This window comes from Heliangelus exortis, chromosome Z, assembly GCF_036169615.1.
Source record: "Heliangelus exortis chromosome Z, bHelExo1.hap1, whole genome shotgun sequence".
Classification (NCBI taxonomy): domain Eukaryota; kingdom Metazoa; phylum Chordata; class Aves; order Apodiformes; family Trochilidae; genus Heliangelus; species Heliangelus exortis.
The window spans coordinates 33,134,316-33,158,645 of NC_092454.1; the positions used below are offsets into that span (position 1 = coordinate 33,134,316).

Here is a 24,330-nt window from a genome sequence, read left to right on the forward strand (position 1 = left end):
GTAGTCCACAGTTAAACTCCACTCTCCATCAGGCCATATAGGACTGTTGAAAGGTGAGTGAGTCTTGCTGATCACCCCTTGGATCTCTAATTGGTGAATAAGTTTTTATATGGTGAGCAGGGAGTCTCTAGTGGTACAGTACTGGAGATGATGTACAAAGTTAGAAGCAGTTGGTACCTGCTGTTCCTCTACCCTCATCAGGCCCACCACAGAAGGGTCATCTGAAAGACCAGGCAAGTTGGTCAGTGCCCTCAGTTTCTACAGCTGCTATATTCCACATATACCCTTCTTGGGTCCTTGAAATATCCTTTCTGGAGAAAGTCTAAACCAAGAATGCAGGGAGCATCTTGCCCAGTCACTATACAGTGGGTGTCCCAGTCATTTCTGGTCAGGGCCAGTTCAGCCTCCACCAGTCAGTTCTTGAAACCCTCCTGTGACTCCAGAGGTGGTGACAGAGTCTGCTCCTTTGTGATTCAATGGCAGCAAGGTGCACTGTGCACCAGTGTCTGTGAGGGCTCTGTATCTCTGTGGCTCTGCTGTGCCAGGCCACCAAATCTACACTGTCCAGTAAACTTGGTTATCCCTCTCCTCCACCTGGCTGGAGGCAGAGCCCCTCTACTCTGTACAACACCCACCAAACAGAAGGGTTTGTGTGGCAAACTGGACTCTCGTTACTTCCTTGACTCACAGTTGGGCTGGAGACCCATCTGCTGGGGCCAGCAATGGATTCTTGGGAGACTGGAGCAGCCATCCTTCTGGAAACATTACCCCCATTTGATATCCTCCTTGACTTTTTACCGCAGACAAAAGGCATTTCCAAAGACTCTAAGTACCGCTTACCTCCTCATTACCTTATCAATGCCCCCATCTCTGATAACGATCCCAGCTGCAGCATCTCTCTGCCCTCCAGCTCTACCATATCCGCCCCCTTGTCCCAGACACTCAGCATCCAAGCAGTCAGTGATTCACCTTCATCGTGAGCATAATCCTTTCTTAAATTTCTTATCTCTTTCAGAGACAGAGACTGGACAATTACCTCAGGTTCTGAATCACTCTCCTGTGTCGTTCCTGCCTTGGGCTGACTCTCAGTGATCAGGATTTTCTGTTATCTCTGAGTCACCATCATCATCACTCCTCCTCAGGCGGTCCGATTTCTTGAGATGCTTTCTGCGGGTTGTGACAGTGGGATAAGGGCTGGTTCCGAGCCAGTGGGGGAGGTGTCCCCGGCAGCGGGATAGGGGGCAGTTTCCCCACACAAATATCGACTATTGACCCACCCCTGGAACATGTTCAGGCACAGCGATAACCAACCATCACCGAGGCCTCCAAACTCTGGTGGGTCGAACTCGACAGAGAAAGGTGCAAAATAATTTTTCATTCATCATGCATTCATCACAGACCCTCAAACGCTTCAATCAAATTCCCAACCAAACTCATTCCTACAGAAATCACTGTTTTAACAGCATAGAAAAGTAATAAGACAGGGAGATGGTATCATATATAACAACATGCATGGATGAGTAAATTCAGAAAGGCAGTATATAACAAGTCTTTCACTCATGCCGTTTTGAAATACATTTTTCTTCTTTCAGTTTCCAACTTTCTAATATTTTCAGTTAAAAGAAAAACTTAAATCTGAGCCCCACATCAGGCGCCAGATATTCTGTCACAGTTTAGCAGTTTGGGTGGACTATAAAAATAGGACAGAAGTACTGTGTACTCCCCCCCCCGACACCCTTGTAAGGGAAGATAGAAGGGAAATAATGACTGGACACTTTAAGTTAGAAACTGAACACAATTTGATAAAGATTTACTAATACAGGGAAAAGGTAATAATGTAAGGGATAAAGAATATATATGTACAAATTAAATATGTACAAATATATATATATATATATATATATATATACACACAACCTGATAGATAGGGCTCTGAGGAGCATGCGGTGAGCTGATGGTAAAGAACAGCAGCACAGTCAGAAAAAATTGGAAAGAAAAGAGGGAGCAGCTGCTACTGCAGACGATGATGGGGAGGAATCAGCTGTCTTCAGCTGTAGCTATACAAACTAGAGAATTCTTGATTTCAAGATAGAAACTTTGCTGCAGATGTCTAAGACTGCATTCTTCCCCTGGAAACGAGTTTGCCATGTCTTAGTGCATTTCTATTTGCTAGTCAGAGTGACAATGATACTTCTGCCCAGGCAAGAACTGTATCCTTTTTCAGTCACTAATATATCTTATGTACAGAATCTTTCATAAAGATTCTGCTTTCAGAGTGATCACTGATTCAAGTGGTTGTATCTCTAACTGTAGGCAGCTGGCACGGTAACATGGCCCAGAATCTTGCTTTCAGACAACTGATATGATATGTTATGATATAATAAGATATAACACTATATAACATGATAAAATATAACACAACATATTATAAAATGACATAATGTGACATCATACAAAATTATATAACATACCATAAATATAATATGTCATATGTTATGTAATATGACATACTAGGATATGGGGTATATACACATTCTTTCTTATTATCTCTGGGGTTTTTATACATTTTTCTTACTGTTTACCTGGTTTCTTTCTGCTGCAAAACTTTTGCTTCTATTGAGCCAGGAAAATCTGTTTCCAAAATCCATGGTGATTCTTCAGAAGAACTTCAGTGAAACCAGAAATTTCTATTACAGTTTGACCTAAGCATATAAACAGATATTTGCATGGCACAGCTGCTTTCCAAGAACACTCGTGTATTTTGCTCCTAATGATCTCTAAATGGGTTTCTCATCATCTCAATTACTGGAAATTTACACATTCCAGTACTGAAAGACAAAAACCAGTATCCTTGTGCAATGCCATTTGAAACAACTTTGAGAAATGTACCTTGTGTAAAAGTTACTTAGCATTACTGAAACTGTTTTCCTCAGATATGCTTTTGCTGACAATTTATGTTGACAAATGGAATTTCTGCATCATTTTCCACTTGCACCTGGGCAGTCTTGCTTTGAAGGCTGCAGCTATTGTCTACGGGGTTGGTATAAGGTAAAGACACTGTTCTTCAAGTGCATTTTTGCACAGGAAGGTATCTTGTAAAGGTATTTTTAAAGCTCCATCCCACAGAGAAGTAGCTCTGTTACTTCATTGAATACTAACTTCCCTTCAGTACAGAATACTTTCTCAGTCATGTGGAAATATGTGGCACTTTTTCTCATTCCCTTGTAAAGTATTATAGACTGCTACATGAATCTTCTTGCTGAACTTCTTTATCTCTGTTACTAAAGCACTGTCCCAGGTAAGACATATTTCAGGATAAAGAAGAGTAGAAAGAACAACTAAAAAGTCCTTAAGCAAGAGAAGGAAAGAAAAAGGGACTATGACTCAAGCTAGTACTTCCCACAGACACGCAGAAAGTCACCTGCCTGTGGTAAGGATAAGGGAGAACCTCTTATATTTTAAGTTTCAAAGCTAGAGGTTTTTGTACTGGTGAAACAATACAGATTTCCACAAAAAATATTGCTCCTGTGGGTGTACAGATGAGAGTTTTCAGTGTTTAACATAATAATTGGATTTATTTTAGGGAAATCAGTGCTAGATTTAATATCTAATGCTCCAGTGACAGACATCTCTGGAAACCTTCAATCTGCTGCTGCTTAGCACGCAAAACTGAGATCAGTTACACAGCAAGAGGCCCAGCAAGAGGCATTCAAGCTATGCCGTCTACAACTCCTCAGAAGATACAGCCTGAACAGTATTTGACAGTATTTTTCTGTCTTAGATTCACAGGAATTTTAGTAGTATGCCTATCTTTTTATCTCATTAAGTAGGTACATGGAAGGAGGACAATCTTTTAAATTCACGAGCTATGGTTAAAAAATTTTTTTAGAAACAAGACAGCCAGTTCAGAATGATGAGGAAACAAACTGAACAGTCAGCTCAAAGTAACAATTCCTCTGAATCACGAACACACAGACGCATTTAAGTATCATATTTCAAGTGGCACTTTCTGCCTTAGCCTGAGATTGCCCATTCTTCAGCAGTGCTGCTTGATTCCTGCCTGCAATGTGCTGCTCTGCCACCCACCGGCCTCTTTATTTGTGATGGAGACAGCTTAGACAAACAAAAGAGTTTTTCTATATAATATCAAAATGGCTACTTGAAACAGGCCCACCTGAAATATTCTTACAGTAAATTAAGTATTATTTCAATACAATATCAGTACTTTTCCAAAATGAAGAAGTCTGCCTAAACAAAGCCCAGCCCAGGGCGTGGCATAGAGGCCATACAGCACTCATCCTATTTGGATTACATCTATCCTGAGTACCAGTGGGCTGCTGAAGTTTGCACAGATTTGTGCTCATATTTAAAAGAAATTAGTATCTTCCACTAGCATTGAAAGGAAGCTATGAATGACCTGTGCCTCAGAAATTTAAGCCCATTGTTTATGTATTTAATTGTGAACTGACATAACAGGTCAGTGTTATCTACAGTGAGGTTGCACATAATAAAATAAAAATGTAGAGGCGAGAGAGGCCTTGGATTCTACTTACTTGCCTGTATGAGTTAATACCAAATGTGTGAAAAGTAATTTCCTCAGACTGGAAAAATCTCACTTGCCTTTGCAATCTCTGTCTTATGGCTGCATTTTTCATGTTGCAGCAGACCATGTTTTCTTGTCCAAGGGAGCATTAACATTAAGTAGCAAAGCCCATTTTTTAATTTCCAGGTCTTCACAAGTTATTTTTATGTTTCTGAAATTAAAATGGTACTACTGAAACACAACTGTTATGCACTTAAAATGTTCTGGAAAGCTTCCATAATTTTAGATGTAAGTGTAAAACCTTTTCAACAGTATTAAAAGCAATTATGAGATTCACAGTTTTTATTTTAACCTGGGAAAGTATATGATCATAACTGATTTTGATTTAATATATGGCATAAATATTTCATTCCATATTTTGATGCTTAAGTGAAAGCACAGCTTTTTAGGAAGGGCATCCAACATTCTGCTACAATTAACATGCGCCCTTTCTGTGCCATATATCCAGATAACTCCTGGACATCAGATGTTTATGCTCCCTTACCATTTAAGGAAGAAATGCTCATTCCTGCATTCATGTTCTACTGATTTTATAAACAGTACTATTAAATAGCACCAAAGGTATTATGCTCTTGATGTATTAGATAACCTGTCCTTTGAAGAGACTCTTCCAAAGTACATCCCCTCCACATATGGCTTACACTTCTGTTCTGCCTTCATTAATGAAGTGTGGTAAGTCTTAGCATTCAGTCATCCAGCCAACCTGACAATCTGCTATATCCCTTTTATTACAGGGTAGCATAATTACAGTTTCCATAGCCACCAAATTGACCCTTATTTTAAAGGTTTTAAACTCTCCAGGGCTAACAGAAAGCTCTGTATTTTGTGCTTGGAATAACAAAGAGCATGTTCCTTCTAATGATGGTCATATTAGACATTACTTGTAAGCATTTATATTAAATGAAGCAGAGGGAAAGGAAGAAAAGATCAAGGTGTCACCACATTCTGATACTATGAACAGGCTATTCATAAACATAAAAAAAGGAGGTGGTAAATAATGGAAGATAGCGTCTCAGCTGAAATATATTAGTAGTCATGGGGTCCCAGGAGCAGCTGCAACTACCAATAGCTGAAGAACCTTCATAAATGGAGTGTCCTTGCACATTAGCAATTGAGGCACCCACCTGAGTGTCAGGACCTGCAGCTGTGAACTGTTGCATCACAGGAGAGGGGAAGGTGAGACCTACGCACCCTCCAGACATCCAGTGTCACTGATTAGAGCAGAAAATGATTGAAGAATGAGATTAACTTAGTCTCTGAAGTATTGTTCAGTACACAGGCCTTGCATCTTGTACTTGACAAAACATGACACATATAACAGGGCACAACTGGTATTTAGTATGCTAAAGGCAGATTTCTGCTAACATATCTGAGGTAGAAATAAGATACTGAAGTATCAAAATGCCATGGGATTTTACCACCACAAGCGAAAAACAATCTTTACATTATCAGAAACAGATCAGCAGAAATCTGTGAAGTCTATCATCACTGATTTCTGCTCCCAAACAAAACCTTTACTAGCTCATTAGCATTTAGTAATTACCTTACCATTCCTTAGCTAGACTTATAAGGGAAAAGGTATGAAACTTCATCAGTTGCTAATGAAATAATTTAGCATTTACTTCACAGGAATTTTGCCCTCAGAACAGAAGAAACAGCACCAGACTCACTGGATTTGGTGCTGATCACCTGTGCTGAAATGCTTATGCCAAAGACCCACACTCAGGTACAACACATAGTAGTCCAGATGGTCTTTCTGTATCAAAATTACATTTAAAAAATAATTGTGTTATGCTTAATTATCATACTTCCAATATAGGATAGTATACTGTAACACCTAACACTTCTGTTCAAGGTAGTGTTCTAGTTGCATCAATACTGGCAGAAGTCTAGTCTCAACTAACATTCCTGATCTGTGTGCCACCCTGCATGGCCCCTCAGACAGGTCAGGAACGGGGTGCTGGCTGGCTGGGCTAACACTCAGTTACCCAAAAACAGCTATTATTCAGGCCTGGAGTAAAAGCATCCTTCTGAACAGTGTTAATGATGACCTATGTCAACTCATAATCACAGACATGGTTACAACATACGTTAAGCATTCGTATTTCCAGTCCATCACAAAGGACATTTATGGCACTTTACAGTAACAGGAACAGAGCTGAAACAATATGACCACGATCTAAGGCAACGGGCAGAAGGGCCTTCTTGTTGCAAACAGGCATTAGAGGATTATTTGGCAAGTTGTGTATGTGCAGCAAAAAATCACAGAGAAGAAGCCAGCAGGCAGAAGGAAACAGTTTGGTCCAAGAAGAGAGAAAACATAAGAGTGCTCCCCAGGGAACAAAATCATGTGGGTGTAGTGTACCACCTACTGATGTTTGTTCCTTCTCTGTTCTGGGGAATCAGGACTTCTCTTTGATCTAGACACTGGATTTATAGCTGTTCTCCTGTCTCCACCTACGACCGATCACACTTGTATACACAGTGAGCTCCAAAGTAGTTGAGAAAAGGTATTAAATGTCAGAATTTTGTCCTCTCCAGGCTGAATCCACTCATGCCTTCACTTTTCTATACAAGTGGTTGTCTTACACAATCAATACCTCAGATTATCAGCATCTTGGGGAAGATGGTGTCAGAGGTGTTTTTTAACAAGGACCGTGCATGCCCATATCACTAAGCCAATAATTATAGTTCTGGATTGCTTTCTGTGGATTGTCTGTCCCAGCCAAAAGTGAAAAGAAATAAATTTGAGGTAGTATAGTAGCCTAGATCACAAATTTTGAATGAAGCCACTGGGAGCAGTAATTTAGGTTTACATTTCTTAAAAATAGCTGTCAAACTTATATGTCAATCTGTTAGCACAATGTTTAATTTATTGTTCTCGTCAGCAAGGTTGCCTGGAAACAAGGAAATAGTCTGAGAAATCCCTTTGTGAAAGTGTAATATCACTTGAGAAATCAATATGGCCACTTCATGACTGCTATTTTTATTAAAAGGTCTAGAACATCTGAGATTAAAGGAAAAGAAAAAACCCCAAAAACTTGTAGTAATGTTAAATACACCTGGTACAACTAGCAGCTTGCTCAGCACACAGCAATCTGTCACTTCTGAAATTATGGCATACATTGGTGTCTCTCCTGGCACAGGTAACAATCACATTCAAGGTATAGTTTCTCTTGGAATATGCACATTTAGGAAGGGTGGCTGAGTGGCTTCAACGAGAGAAAGGAAAGCAAATTAATTTCAATCACAGGTCATGAAATTGCAACCCAAAATACAGTAAGAGCACCAAAGCAGAAGTCTCAGGGCCAGAGCACTTCATTCAAATGATGGTACTGAAGTGACACCTATCTAGGTTTGCTGTCAGCTCATGAATCATTCCACACTGTGCATGGCTGAGAAAGGCAAGGAGGCAAAGACAGACAGCAACAGAGATGACTGGGTTAGTAATATTAGCTGGTCAAGGGGAGAAAAACAACCATGCAAGATTTTTCAGAAATACAGCTCCATGCTGTGAGTCTCTCATCTGTCTGGGATGAACTCTACTGATGAATAATAGCCTCTTGAAAACACTTAGGAGACACAGGCATCAGTCACTGCAAAGAGCTTTTTGAGACAAACAGATAGGTTGCATGCTTTTTTCTAATTCGGGGGATTTAGCAAAGCTTTTGAGTTTTTGTTTTGTTTTGTTTTGTTTTTGGGGTTTTTTTTTGTTGTTGTTGTTGGGGTTTTTTTCTGGCTTTGTTAGATTAGAAACCAAAACACCCCAAAACACCCTTATTTGTGTGAAAAAACACCACCACACAGGTTATTCTCCCGGAGTTTTTGGGACACATGTACGGTTCTTTGATTCCATGATTTTTTGCCAGCTGCATCTTGCTACAGGTTTTGCAGACATACAGGTGACCCTCCTCCTTCTGCTCCCCCCTCCTGCTCTTTTCCATAATTCCCAGCATCTTGCCTTTGTAGACAACAGACAAGAACAAAATTTCTGAAAAATGAGGCTGCTGAATATTAAGCCATGAATGCAATAAGCACAGGTGGTTGGAAAAGGTTCCAGTGGAATCAGCTGCACCATTGTGCTGTCAGGATTTGAGGCAGATGCAGGCAGTACAAAAAACAGGAGAAGGCAGTGCCTGCTGGAAGAGCAGGGTGAACAGTTTATACTGAATAATTAATATGATGTGCTTCACCATTCTCATTCTTCACAGATTGTCTGTCAGCAGGCTTATGATTTTCCCATTAATTTTCTGCATGGAAAAAAAATTCAGGTTGAGTGCTGCCAGTGATATTGTTTGTTATCAGAGGGAACAGAATTCAGTATGCAGACTCATGGGTTGCGCTGGTTGCTTTTGGCTGCATAAATGTGCCTTTTTTCTGTTACCCTACCTGGAGAGGGACATTCTTCAAAGCCAGGTCCTGCTGAAATTGAATTTACTCCAGGATCCTCGCTGACTTGAATGATATGAAACAATACCCTGTAGTCATATGCTCAAATCAGATCAGTGCAGCACGGGTACTCACACTGAAAATAAAATCAAAGCCCCAGAGGAGTTTATACTCCATATGCATGAATTTTGCTGTCCAAAAGGTTACTTATGCATGGAGGGCATGCTGATGATATGCATAGGTCAATTCCTGTTCTTTGTTAGATGTGAATATGAGAAGTATAATCTACTTAGAGCCAAAAGTAATTTTATATTGACATACTTACAGCAAAAGAAAACAGGAAGGCCAAAAGCTTATATCAAGCAGCCTTTTGAGTTTTGTGGCCTTCAGCTTGAGCTAAGATAACTCAAATAATCTAACATGCAATTCCAATAACTCTACAAGGATGCTGTTTCAAGAGCAAATGTAAATTATGATGAACCTATGCATCCCTGGAGATTTACTCAAAGAGAATACAGAGATGATTGCCTTTGGGATGAATCAGGGCTGCAGTACTCACTATGCTATACCCCCATTAGCTTCTGTGAACAAGACATGAAGAATGACGGCAACAGAAAGCAGAAAATTGTTCTCTGGAGGGTTCCAAAAGAGCTGCTCCATGGGTGAACACTCAGCAGAGGCTAGGGTATCTCCAGGGCAATTTGTTTCTATGACACTCCTCCCACAATGACAAAGTATTGATCCACACAACCCTAGAGATGTGTGCCTTGATTTTCAGAAGTCTTTCAATATATTTTCAGACTGTACCTTGCCGTAGCTCTGTTTTCAAGAGCACTTCATTCATTGCATGGCAAAATTCAGCAGGCCTAATAGGGACACCAGCACATGCACACAGATGGATGTGTCCTCTATTAATGGAGATGTTTTCATGCTAAGGAGGCCAGGCATACAGGGGAAAGTTTAAGCATAGACAGGATAAGAAACAGGCACCAGAAAGTATTATCAAGTCAACAAACACGGATGAGAATGTGTTATGTTTTTTTCCTTTTTCTTATTTTTGAGGCAAAATAAAATTAATAGTATTTGATTTACATAAGAATTACTCTGGGTGTGTTTCTTAATGTGTAACAGAAATTCTAGTACTTCAGGAAACTGGGGAGGAGGGGCTAGAAATTAAAGTCCCAGCCACTTGAAATTCTCATCCTAATCAGCTAACACCTTTTAGAACTACTCTCCATAGTCTGCTTCACTGCTAAAGGCTTGTATGAGAGTGTGCTGTTGTAATTTTAGTCCCTGAAAACAGTGTTTACCTGTCAAGTGAGTTACACTTGGAAACTGTTCTCTTATTTTTGAGACAGAGTCAAGTGAAGTGACTACAAAATAAAAGAGGGATATTTTTTTCTCAAGTGCCTAGCTTTGTTGTGTCCACAAGAGGATCACTCACAAAAGGAACCTTTTCAGAGCAGCACTCTAGGTGTTCAAGCAGAAGCCTTTATTCAGAAGGATCTTTAATTAGCAGCTTTCAAGACATGGTGGTGTATAAACTCACAGAAAATACACTTGGGGTTACGGTACTAAAAGCGAAGGAGGAATTTGGACAGTCAAGGTAAAGGAAAAGGGATCTGAGTAGGAAATTACAGATAAGTTTTCAATATGACCTGGTTGAGCCATTCACTGAAACTCGTATTTGTACAGCCTGATTTAGCTTTCTAGCCCGGCCATTTTAAGTTGTACGCCAGTAGGAAATTCTTTTCCAGCCTGCCCTTGATTTGCTGGTATTTGTTAAGTAGCACAACAGGTGCTTTTCTAATAGCTAAACTTTAATAGCAGCATTAAGTTCAGAACTTGTAATTTGTTAAGTTTGTAACTCAGATGATGTCTAAGAACTTATTGCTGTTTGCTCAGCCACGTGGCTTCTTCATACATGTATGTGATACAGACTAAAGAGTCTAAAACTCCAGGGAAATAAATAACATATATAGAGAAAGGTGGTTTCACTGACTTAGCCCTCCTTCCTTAGATACCAAAGAACAAATAGCCACTGCATTTGTTTAAATTAAATATGATTAATTTAAATCTAGCTCAACACACATTGTTGTAAAGCCACAAATGCGCAGATATATAAACTGTTTTGGAGTTGTGTTCCATGGCAGGAACTACATTTATAAATTTTCTTCTTGTCTTGATCCTTAGAACAGGAGGGAGATTAGAGGAGATCTATAAAATAACCTGAAGGGTGACTTACATGGGGAAGTTCAGAAGCTTGTACCTCCCTGTGCTCCTCCCCTTCCCACCTTGTTGGGAGAGAGTGTTGGTCTGCCGGAGGTAATAAGGCAGCATCTGGACGGGATGAATGGAGTGGCTTAGACCAGATGTACAGTGTTAAACAAGGCCACGTGCTGGTCCTGCACTTGTGTCAGAACAACTCTACGCAATGCTACAGGCCTGGGGAAGAGTGGCTGGAAAGTTGCTCAGGGGAATTGTTCGACAGCTGGCTGAATACAATCTAGCAGTGTGCCCAGGTGGATGAGAAGACCAACAGCATCCTGGCTTGTATCAGCAGTAATGTGGCCAGCAGGACGAGCAAGTGATTGTGTCCCTCTGCTTGTCACTGGTGAGGCTGCACCTCAAGTACTGTGTTCAGCTCTGGGCACCTGACTAGAGGAAGGACATTGAGGTGCTGGAATATGTCCAGGGAAGAGCAGTGGAGTTGGGTGAAGGATCTGGAAAACAATTCTAATGAGGAGAAGCTGAGGAAATTGGGATTGCTTAGAATGGAGAAAAGTAGGCTGAGGGGAGACCTTACCACTTTCTACAACTACCTGAAAGGAGGTTATAGAAAGGTGGGGGTTGGTCTCTTCTCCCATGTAACAAGAAATTAAAGAAGAAATGTCCTCAAGTTGTGCCAGGGCACATATTAGGAAGTTTCTTCACTGAAAGGGTTTCCAGGCAGGGGAACAGGCTTCCCAGGGAAGTGCTTGAGTCGTCATCCCTAGTTATTTAAAAGATGTGTAGATATAGTGGTTAGGGATGTGGTTTAGTGTTGGACTTGGCAGTGTGCTAGGTAAATAGTTGGACTTGATGATCTTAAAAGTGTTTTCCAAGCAAAACGATTCTGTGCTTCGGTGATTAAGAAACTGAGAAAACCAGAGGGAACGCCAAAGATGACAGAACCACGTGTGGGCGACATGCTGCCCTCCTCAGGAAACCTGCCTTGAAAACTTCACTGCTGCCATCAGACCGAACAGTGAAACGGGCAGGCGCCCCTCCCACAAACATCATTACTTTATTTTACCTTAACTACCAAAACACAACTCAGGGCAAAAAATAAAAAACAAACCAACACAAAACACCGCAAACAGCCAAACTTCCCCCCCCAAACTCGTCCACCACAGCCACCCAGCCTGTACCGGACCCTCTCCCGCGGTGAGGACACTTCTGCCACAGGGCGGCAGCCTCCGCCGCTCGCTCCTACGGCGCCAAAATGGCGGCCAGCGGGTTGCGAAGAGGAAGCTGTCCTTGTATGGGCGCTCGCGTTCCCACTTACCAGGGGCGTAGCCTGTGCTAACACGAAGCGGGAGCTCAGGGAGGGTGGTGCAGCTGACGGGATCTCCCCCTCAGACAAAGCCGCTTCAGCCCGAGCCCTGCCGGAGGTGGCACCTTCCCCACCGCTGCCCGCCTCAACGTCGCCCTCAGCGGAGGATTCGCCTCTGTGGTGGCGTGGACACAGCCGGGGAATGTTTATGTATCGGGGAAAGGCCCCGCCGAGGTAGTGGTAATTCACAATTAAAACGAAGTACCTGTTACAAATCGGTGACTGATTTTGGCCCCGCATCAAAAAACCCCAAACGTTTTCTCTCAAACCCCTCAGCAGTGAGGGGATTGTCTTGGCGTCAGGAGGGATTTGGGAACCCCGGTAAAGCGGCACCGCGATATTTTTGGTGACGGAGGAGATAAAAGTCACGCCAGGACGATTAAAGGCAGTGGGCTGGTTGGTAATGGTACCGATCCCCTTCATTTTTTTACAGCTAGTGCCATTAATGGTTTTTCTTTTTCGTGCCTGAATGCGAATGTTCAGTAAGCTGGTGGAGCTGCTGGTAACAAAGCCCCTCACAGGCAAAGACACGCGTTGCTTTTGCACATTTCATCGCAGAGGCAAGAGGTGTCCAATCTGTTCTGATGTAGAAGACACTGTCTTTGAGTTTTCCTCAAGAGATAAAGGTGAACTTTGTATTAGCACTGGGGAAAGTGGTAAATATGCCAGGGATCAGAGTAATCTGGCCATTAAATATTACAAAAATTTATTTCTCTGTGTTTCATTCCCCCCTTATGTTTATCCCCAGAGCATTTCATTACTCTTAATGTTGCAGACTAGTAAAATTAGCAAAGTGCCAAGTGGAGGAAATAGTTGTAATTCCTTGGACAAAAACTGGATTAAATGCTAGCTTTGATGAGGGCGGTCTATGTTCCACAAGGCATATTGTCTCTGATAAAATGCCATTGCTTGGAGATACATCATGTCAGCAGAGATGCTTATGGGGTGTGATAGCGTAAGTTTATTTTTGGATTGCAGGAGTGAGAAGCTGAAACAGAAGAGGTGGCCACTCTCCTCTCAGCTGAAACTCTAAAATCCTTTTTTTTTTTTTTTTTTTTTTTTTTTTTTTGTCTAGTTCCTTCTGACTTATGACCAGAAAATAGTGTGCTATGTATGATCTGTTACAGTGACTTGCCCTTGCTGTCATTATTGCTTGTGATCTCTGGACCTCAGAAGATTAACTGCACCTGAAATGGTATAGACTACCCTGCATGTGATGGCCAGAATCTTGAAGCACAGAAGAACCTTCATTTTGCATCTGGGTAGACAAAGTAATCGAGTCATGTGAACCTGAGTAGAAGATGCAACAAGTGGTAAGATTTATCTGCAAAAACACAGCCTTATAATACCTGTAGCCACAGGTACAGGATTTTTTTGGGGCTGATGATCCCACAGGATCCACAGAGGCTGCAGCATGCCCGCACAGAGCCCTACTCTAATTTCTGATGGACTTGCCACTTGAAGCTGCTATAGCAAGAGAAGAAAGAAATATTTCCTACATCCCAGAGAACTCCATCAGGTGGGAGTCCTGGCTCACATCTGCTGCTCAACACACTGTTGAGTCAGATCAGATGGTTGTAAGGCTGAGGTGTCCAACAGTCAGTCTGAATGGAAGATTTTGTACTTGCTTGTGGTTTTGCAGTTTCATCTCCAGGCCTTCTCTCTGATTTCCTTCCAGAGCATTAAGCAAAACTTCTTCTATCCCAGTTTTTTAGACAGTAGGAATTCAGATGAAGATTGGCTCAAGTATTTAAGTTTCTTGATTTCTTCCAGGGCTTTGAACTGCCTCTCATGGATTCTGCTGTAGCTTCCACTAAAGACAGCTACAGGTGTAAATATAAGATGTGATTCAGAGTCAAATGCAGGACCTGTGAAACATCTGTTCTTAATGCAGCACATGTAACTCTCTCACTGATGCTAAAAGAAATTACGTATGTGGAACGAATAGAGGGCCACGTACATGAACTGAGCAAGCCAATTTATACTCTCAGTTACAATACTGAGAAGGTAAGGTAGTTCATTAACATACTGGTGCTAGGTTAATACCACTGAGATACTAATTTACTGTGATTTGTTTATATACTTTAAAACATATCTGAGTCTCTGTCTTTAGCATGGTTGATCTGAGGCTTGGGAAGCCACTTTGTGAGTTTACCAAGCAGTCACTATTAATCCACAGAGTGGTGCTGTTGGTGTACTCAGGATGTAGTGCAGCAGAATACAGATGTTTCTTTAGCCTTTTTAATTTAGCTAAGCTTGTGGCCAGGTGGCATTGTAACTAAGGACGAAATTTAAACAAAATACTTCACATTTCTTTTCCAGGCACTCAGCCACTCTGCACAATAAAGGTTCTGTTCTAATTGCAATTTTATGTATCTGGATTAGTTTTCATGTTTTTCAGCTGAGCTTATGTCATGTTGGTGTTTTTTCTAAGTGACTCTTAGCGTTCTTTGACCCAGTGCAGGACTGGAGAGGGTTGTCTGTCCTTCTCAGGTGTTTTCTCCCTCAGTTTATGAGGCAGTATGACCTCAAGGTTTTAGATGAGAGTGGTGGACAATGCAGTCTAGAAGGATCTCCTTCGGTATGAGGCTCTGCATATAGAAGAGCCTAGTTCAGGAGCTGGGGTAACACATACTGCTCACCAAGCAGTGTGTGATAGTCACTAGTGCCTTCTACTTTATGACTGAGCAGAAACAGCACCCGTTGTTACTGTGTCAAATTCTCTACATTGTGCCACCACATGTTCTTGTCCATGGTAAGCCATGACAGTTTAACTCTCTGAGAACAGAACCGTTTCAGTTGAATGCCACAAACTCCTTGTGGCCTTTCTGAGGTTATTGCCAGTGCTTCCTATCTATACCATTCTGAAACAAGCTAAATTAGTTACTTACTCCTTTGAAATTTACTACTGTCTTGGTTATTGTGGAGAAACAGTCTATCTTTATCTGAATTGTTGATAGACCAGCTACAGGTCACAAAAGTCAAGCTCTTTTTAACTCCTCAGATAAATCAGCCCTTGCAGGGCCTTCACGTTGATGAAAACAGAACACATTGCCAACGGAACACTTGGTTAATGTGCACAATGGGCCTGGTATTCTCTTCTGTTGGCAGTCAATGTACTCAAGATTTAATTTTATAAGGCCTGATTGTCATTCTCTGCTTAAACTTATTTTAGTATATACTCCAGTATCCATTTTTTTACTGTTTTATCTCTATAATTTAAAGTTTGTTCAGTAAAATTCAGTAAAATACACACTGGACAAATTTTTCAGCTGCAAGTTGTGACAAAGCTTTATTTTGAAAAGTAGTTTCTTCAGCTATATCATACTTCGAAGATGCTTGCCACTGTTCTGTGAGATGCTGTTTTAAGATGTTAAAAGACCATTTCCTCCAGATAGAAAATACTTCCTGCCAGTACTTGGAGCTGAAGGTGGGATTTCCAGTCAGTATCTTCCTCCATTGCCAGAGAAGAGCTTTGAAATTCGCTTGCAAAATGTTTCATATTTTCCTCCACTTTCTTACCCAGTTTAAGGTTAAAAGTGAATGTGCATAAGCATGTGCTCTTTTAGCTCAAATCAAGAATCTGTATGGCCTATACTTTTTTTTTTCTTCTCCAGCAAAAGAGCAAAGTTAATAACATTAAAAGATATATTTAATGCTCCAAAGTTAATTCAAGGTTACTTAACACTCCAGATTGGTGATGTGCAGTCATTCATCCCCTTGCTTTATTTCTTATGAGTCTTTTATATTCCACAAAAATTACTCAGTGATTCTGGAGAGAGTAGCCCTATTTACAACATAGATTTCCTTCAGTCCTTGTCTGTCTCTCCTCCACCCAGATTTTTGCAGAGGCTGTTTGGAGAAATAGCATGTATTAAAGTGCTTTAAAAGAGCAGGATAGCATATGTTTAAGGGAAGCAGGTTTCTACAACCTTATTATTATTCAGCTTCTAACTGAAGCTTTTAGACTGCAGGGTGTTTGATTTTGCTTTGTTGGAGAGGGAGCAGGTTAACTGAAGAAAACCAAGCAGCATAAATCTTACTCTGTTTGAAGCAGATGTAAACCAGGTATCAGAGCTTTCCTAGCTGGGAGAAGGGTGAGATTTAAACAGACTTCTGCCTTTAAATGTTTTTAAATTTCCTGCAAATTCCATTTTGTTTCCTTTTCCCTCTGGTTATAACTTATGAAGAACTGAAAGGTGAACTCCAGAAGGTGAAGGCTTGATTGTTTGTAGGTACTTAAGTTTAGAAAACAGCCAGTGCAAAAAAGTTTGCATATTTTTCAGTTCAGCTGACAACAAAGCATTTGACACTGGCAAATTCCTGGAGTTTTGAGGCAGACACAACTCTCCTCACTCTCCTGCATAAGCCAAATACACTCCAACTCTTTTTACTTTATTTCCTTTCAAAATGAAACTGGCATTGCTGCATCCCTTGTCCTCTGGCACTCTGACATAGCCAAGGATTGCAGATCATTGTACATAACTATTCAGGGTTAAACGGTGATGACAATTTTCTTTAAGTAGTTGTTATATTTTCTTAGTTTTATTGTAATTTTCTAAGTTAATATATCTGGGTAAATATATCTGTGACAGTGTTCTGTGTTCTGAAGTTCTGAGATGTGAAAATCATGGTTTAGTGTCCCCTTCTAAGGAAAAGGCCCCATGGCCTCTTCTTTGTGTATCTTTTCTGCCTTTCTTATGTTACTCTGAGGCACTATTAACACTGTATGTTAGCCCTGTGACATCTGTTTGAAAACAGTCTTTTTGGGAAAATCTCCTTTTTGCATAGTATGGGATGGAGAGTAGGGAAGTGGCTGGAGATCAGTCTGTTTTGCTGCATCGTTTACCACAGATTGTTAATAGTTTTTTTTATTACCTTGTGTAGGTATTCACATTTGCTTTAGAAACGTAGAGAGTGTCTGTGAGGATAAAGGGCAATACTCCAAATTTTCTGCTTTGATGTTTTTGAAAGAATATGACTAGTCATACATCAGGTTAGCTTAACCTATGAGAATGGCTCATGGTTGTTGTTATGTTTCCTTGCAGTAGTCTGGACCTCTCTACTCCGTGTCTGTGTGATTTTAAAGGGAGAGGGTGTCACTGTCCTGCACTCTTACTCAGGTCTCTTCTAGGACAAGGGAAGTAATCTTGCTGATTCACTGGGCAAATACAGATACAGTGCAATTTGGGTCAAACTTCCTTGAAACCACAGGCTTTCTACTTTAGTCACAGCAGAAATGGCTCTGAAAATGCCTAAAGGGGAACTTAGACAGTATTTCTTTTCTGAAGAATGCATGAAGGTATGCGGTTGCCTTCTGAGGTTGCTGGGCTTTCTGGGAAAGAGCAGTATTTCAGAATTGTGTTTGTCTTGGCTGTTTGGAGTAAGGAAAGAGCTTGATGCCTAAAAGGGGAAAGGGAAGGAGTATTCAATCACAGCTCAGCTGAAGGATGAGGTACAGCAAGAGGATAAAGGAGGTCGTGTATAGGAGCTGCAATCAAGAACAGATTTTTTCTGTTTGACAAATTAATACACTCTTACACTTGCTGGGATCCCATCATTGACTTTCAAGTTGATAGGACTTGAGTGTGGGCTCTTGCAGTGCTGCCAGTTGCCATGCTTCATTAATGACTCTTAAGGGGCTAACATTAACACCTGTTTGGTTATTTTCTGTCACTGTCTACTCTGCCAGATGGTACAAATACAATATGCCCAGTGTGTTAGGCTTTTGTCAGTAATACACTCTTTACCAGCCAAATGCCATTCTTATTCTTTACCAGCCAAATGCCATTCTTATTAAACTTGGCAGCCATTAGCCTGATGAAACTGTCCTTTAAGTAAAAAACAGAAACTGCAGTCAAATCTTAGATTCTCAAAATAAATAGGAAAGGAATAACATGATTGCTTGTCTTTTATCTTACAGTTTTTCTTCTTCCAGAAGAGTAGAAATGAGCACAAGAAACCGAGTGCTTAAGATTGAGATGAGTTGCTCCAGTGCAGCTGGATAGACTGTACACATGTAATCCTGAACATGTTATTTCATGATGAGAAGTGGTGTGACTTAGTTCTGATAACTTAAAGCCACAGATATTGGAAGACTATTAGAGATGAGAATGTGATCCCCAGGTTTTGAATTAAGTCTTGCTGTTGCCTTGGGAAGGTATATAAAGAAGTAACCAGAAGACTGGTAAATAGTGTTTCTGGAGTGCGTTGAGAAATCATCTAATACTGACTAAAATGTTATGTATGTGTGTCATGCATGACTTCGGTTTCCAGCTCTCACAGAACAGGGAACATGCTTTTTTCTAGGACTGTAATGTACTGTGACCATTCCAATTCTAGGGAAATATTTTATATTGATAGTAATAAGAAAAACACTACATTAATGCCAACTATCTTGGCTTTGACAGAAATAAAAGTTACTGACTTACACATTTGGGAATTTCTAGTCCAGTAGGCAAAACTCTAAATGATGAATAAGTGAATTCCCCTGGTAACTTATCAAACAGTTGTTAACTAAAATCATTAGTATATAAATTGTCACATTCTGTACAATAGAGGTCATACAGTGTAGTCATGCCAACAACAGGCCTATGGGCACAGTCTTCCAGATCTGATGTAATTATTAGGGGCTGAATCCATGACAGCTGTGTCTTGATGACAGAGATGATGGTAAAGGATTTCTCTCTTGACTCCACACGGGCAAATGCCCAAAACTAATTTTACTAGACCAAATCAAGCGAAGACCATGTGAATTTGTGAATGCGCTCAGCTACTGTTGGGGTCCTTATGTGTGTCTTACTGCTTCACATGTACATAAATGTTGAAATCGATTAAGAATGCAAGCCAGTTTTTAGCTAGGTAATGTCATAGTTTCAAACAGTAACTAGATAGTGATAGATGCTCTCTGTTATTCTCCACTCCTTTCCCAGCGGAAGATGAAGAAGGCAATAAGGGAGAGACTTTAAGGTTGGAAGAAAAAGCCTGGGTAGGTTTACTGAGGTAGTAATAGGAAATGCAAATGTATATACAAATATGTAAATATAGAGCTTGTCCTCCTCTGTTGGTAGTTACTTCCCAAGCAGAAAAGTCCCACACTGGACTGGGTAGCAGATGGGGGTGCCCAAGTCCAGGGTCTCAGTGACAATCTGCAGCAGTCTTGGAGCAACCGAGCTGGTCCTGCCTGGGAAGGCAGAAGGTCACCTATCTGGGTGAATTTCTTCCCTGATGAGGAAACAAGGAGCAGGGGAAGACCGACCTCAACCTAGGTAGCACACCAGCCAGAAAAGCCACTAGGAGGTGCTCTTGGGAGCCATTTTATACTGAGCACCATCGGATGGAATACTGTGATTGGTCCATTTGGGTCACCTGCCCCACCCTCTCCTCTCCATAGGCTCAGCTGTTTCCCATTATAACTCACATCAACAGCCGGGCAGTTGCTGGCAGTGTCCCAGGCAGGGTTTTTTCTGTCTTGGTCCTCTCCACCCAGGACAGTAATCAGGACCATTTAAGATAGAGATTTTGAGTACTGCTTCTTCAGTCCTAAGATATTACACATCTGAGTGAATACGATGTTAGTCATTCATCAGCTTCTTCCAGAATGTTGGACAACTTGTCAGTAATCCCCTGATAGCTTTTAATTGAGGTAGGTATGATAAAAAGAGATTATCTCTAAATTCAGATAATCTTTGCATTATGATTTACAGTGTGCATCTATACTGAATACCATTGCCCAACTGGATAGACAGCAAAGAGGCGGGAAGAGACAAGTACACTTAGGGAGTGATTTAACTTTTGAAAATACCAAGAAGCTGCCTTAAGAGTTGGCTTCTTGAATCCAGACCCAGTCAGCCAAAAAAGACTGGTTTATTTTGGAACTGGCCTTCTGTTTCAGTCCAACTTCTTACTGATTACTCAGATCTGGTTTCCAGTACCAGAAGGGGTTTGTGTTTCTGATTGTACTGGAAAAAGCAAGACTGGGTTTTGGGCCCAGGCTCAGATTCAAAGGAGTCAGAGTGTCTCTCTCTCTGTATGAGGAAGCTAAGGTTTCTAACAATGCTGGAGAAGGCAATGAGTCCAGAGCAAGCCTCCTTCAGGACAGCTGTTTGACAACAACTATTAGAATATATTTAAAGCTCTGAAAGCTTTTTTCAGAATGGTACTTAAAAACTGGAATCCTTTGGCAATGGCTGGGCCATAGGTTTTCTCATTAGCTCAAGAGTAGTTTCTCCTGTACTGATAGCCCTGCAAATCTGAGCAGAGCCTGTTGTGTGTTCTTCCTGCCTCTTTTATCAGTAAGTAATTGATAATAAGATGACAGTTGAAGTGCTGATAAATATTGAGAAAGAATGGAATACATCTGGCTCCTCTCACAATTGTGACGAGATGGGTGTGATGGCAGGATTAAGCACGTGTGTGTACATCTGTATTCACAAAACAACAGGGTTAAGATGCTGCTTACAAAGTTCAGACAGAAGAAAATTCTTCTGTGACAGTTACTTCTTTCTTGTCAACTTGCGTTAGCATTTACAAATGCTTGCACAAATCACTTTTGCAGGTCTGCTTGATCCACCTGTTCTCTATCTCAAGCAACTCCCTTACCTGACTTTGAAAAAAGTAAACCAAATTTCTACTTTGAATAATGTCTTTGTACTTTGATGTGGCTGATATGTTCAGTGTGATCTGGTGCCATAGATTATCATCAAAGCAAGTCTCTGGAGAGTCTTTGGCTTGGCTATGACACCAGCCATTTATTCTTAGAAGAATTAAAAGAGTCATTAAGGACAAGGCTAGAAAGGAGAGAGAACTTCCTAAATTTTCATTGCAGGGAGACTACTAAAGTGTTTGGAACAGGTTTCTCTTCTTGATGATGAAAGCGGACAAAAATTGCCATCCTATCTGACTCCAAAAGAGCTTTCATTTACTGTTCCAGAGCCACAGATTATCTTTGCAGCCTGTATACACTCTTGAGGCCATTTACCAAATTGGATTGCCCCAAGAGCCACCTAGAGAGACTCTACAGCTGTGTATATACTGCGAAAATCAGGTTGAACATTCCCAGCTACTGGGAGATTACTTGTGGTCAGAGTGATAGAGCCTTCCTCACCATAGGTTTGGCCTACTCCAATTAGTGTTCTCCCCAGGTTGTTCCTGGTCACAGCTCGGTGGCTTAAGAGGCTCAGGGACCATTCCAGCAGACTGCTTTTATACACCTGACTACTGTAGAAGTGGGCTGTTTCATTCCTATTCAAGTGCCTTGGAATGCCGCTGGGTGCAAATAATTTAGCCAAGGGTGATGCATACACAGTCAGGCTCAATGCAACTGATTTCCCCGGTGCACTCTACTAGCACTGCTGGCTATATTGTCTGAAAGTTGGGGACCTTTTCTATGCTTCATTTTCCACCTCTGTGTGGAGAGGTAAGGCCTCATGGCTGCTGTTACCTGCCACGATAGGTCCCAGATGCTCCCTTTTTCTGTTGTTGAAAAGCACAAACCAGGGGAAGATTCCCAAGGAAGAGGACAGTTGATTTTGCCTGAGCTGGCAGTGTTGTTCTCCTGCTTGGCTATTCACAGAGCATTTTCAAGCATAAGCAGCACATTCACCTTCAAGTTCCAGATTGTATTTGTGCTTTTGGAGTTAACCCAATCTTCCTGTTCTAGCATTGTGATGCAGAATAAATGAAGTATCAGTAGTGTGATTACCTAGAATGTCAGCTACTGACCTGTAGGGTCAGCTGAATATCTGAAGAGGTGAACATTCAGTATGTGTTCTTTTATATAAATGCCTACCGGTGGACTCTCAGCCCTTTTGAAAATCATGCTATATGTCTAGTCCTCAGACATGGTCTTTTTTGACATGTTTTTGAAAATCGTGGCTTTTTAAGGTGTAGTTTGTTTAAAATATAACCTTCTTATTCCCTAGCATGCTTCCTAAAGCACTGGGGCAATCCTCCTTCTTTTCTGCACTCTCACTGAAATTTAGCTGGCATAACAGCCTAGAAAACACCTGCAATTGGCTGCTCATGCCAATGAGCAGATTAATGGTAGACTGGTAGAGTCCTTACAAAGACCAGTTCCCTGTAGTAAGGTGACTGTTTTCACAGGCATGATGGCATACTGATAGTCTTTACTCTAGAGACATCTGCCTTTTTATCCATCCTTCCTTCAAAATCTTCAAGACTTCATACTGCTCTGCTCCACTGCTTGTTACTGACAGTGGTAACTTTCAAGTTCTTCCTGCCCTTGTTGGTGAAATCTTCACAGACATTATGGAGCTTGTTGCTGCGGACAAGGAGATAGACTCTTTTATAGCACACTCTGTGGATTTTCAGTGCATGGAGTTAACTAGTGTACCCATCAGTGTTTTCTCCTCAGGATCTTCTCACCTTTGGAAGATTCTCCACTGGTGAATCTCAGATATTTTGGCGATGACCAAGACGGGGCAGAACATTCATCAGTAAAACCTTATCGTTATCTTAACTATAGAAGAAATATTTCTCCTTGTACCAGTTACAATTTTTTCCAGTAAAAACTCTTTGAAGATTTGAAATAAAAGAGAAACAGAGCTTTTTCACAGACATCTTCTGTGTTAAAAAAAAACAACCCACAAGCTAAAAAAGGATACTCTTTCAAAGGAGCTGGTATTAATTCGAATTAATGTCTTCCCCAGTGAGAAGGCCAATCAGCTAAATGATTTGTTTTGTCTGTGTATGGAAATCAGGTATTAGTCTTATTTGCTTTCAAGGATCGTTGGTGGCTTGTAGCTCTCATGTGCCCTTAACTGTCCCTGTAGGTATTTTTTCTGTCATTTTGTAAGTAAGGTTTTTCAGCTGACATGTTGCTTTTCTCCTTCTTCCCTTAAATATAATCTAAGAGTTAGGGAAACCATGGCACAAATGATTCTTGAGATTTGCACAACTGAATTGAATTTTTACTGTGGCTTTCATCTTTGTTCTGCCTTCTTTACTATTGAAACTCAATATTAAACAGCTGTTTAACTCGTATGTGTGGTGATACTACTTTACGTCAAGATATTTAACCTGTATGTAGTTATTCATAGGGAAGGAAGTCATTCTTTCATGAAATCTGTAGGAAGAGGCCTATCCCATTTTTTTGATGTAGGATGATTTATACAAGTTGTGGATTTGCTATTAGGGAAGGCTTTGTTATTATGATGTCTGGTGCCATGGTTTGGTTTTGGGTTATTCAGATTTTGTGCTCATAATTTTTTTATGGTGGGGCTGGTGCTTTTTTGACACATTTCTTCATACAGTGCTTTGAATGTTTTGTCTTGACTGAAATTTGTAATTCCGCCCTGATTTCTTCCTTCACTGATTTTTTGGCTCTGATAACACTGGAACAGTTTTTTTCCTCTCAGGTTTCTCTGTCTTTCTTCAAAATTCCAGCATTCCATTTGGTATGCTTTAGTATCTCTCTGTTTCATTCCCTCTGTGTGCTGCTCTGTGTTTTTCGTTGGCTTTATTTACTTATGAAAATGTTATAAAATGCTTAAGCTGTTGGCTGTTTTTTATCCATTTTGCAGTCTATATTGATTCTGGAAGTTTTTTAAAACCAGCTGTTTTAAGCATGCTTCAAACAGAGCATCTTTCACTTGTGATTTATGTTCTTCAGCTTACTTTATATTTGCTTTCACAACCTCACAATTTTTGTTTATAGTTCAGTGGTTCTAGATATACTAGAAGCATTTACTCTCTTATGTATGTGTAATTACTATGTACAACT

The 24,330-nt window shown here is 40.8% G+C and overlaps 2 long non-coding RNA genes across 3 annotated transcripts; one reads left to right on the top strand and one right to left on the bottom strand.

Annotated features, from left to right (window-relative positions):
- Positions 1 to 5,726: 5,726 nt before the first annotated feature.
- Positions 5,727 to 11,102, bottom strand: LOC139789793 (uncharacterized). 2 transcript variants are annotated; one of them, XR_011723249.1, is made up of 4 exons: positions 9,552 to 11,102; positions 8,993 to 9,081; positions 6,274 to 6,359; positions 5,727 to 5,814 (listed from the first exon to the last, which is right to left on the bottom strand). It is a non-coding gene; the product is annotated as an uncharacterized lncRNA (long non-coding RNA). The 2 variants fall into 2 exon arrangements; XR_011723248.1 differs by having other exon boundaries at positions 8,993 to 11,102.
- A 1,554-nt stretch (positions 11,103 to 12,656) lies between these two features.
- LOC139789719 (uncharacterized) lies at positions 12,657 to 14,953 on the top strand. The gene is made up of 2 exons (XR_011723239.1): positions 12,657 to 12,761; positions 13,663 to 14,953. It is a non-coding gene; the product is annotated as an uncharacterized lncRNA (long non-coding RNA).
- The last annotated feature ends 9,377 nt before the right edge of the window (positions 14,954 to 24,330 follow it).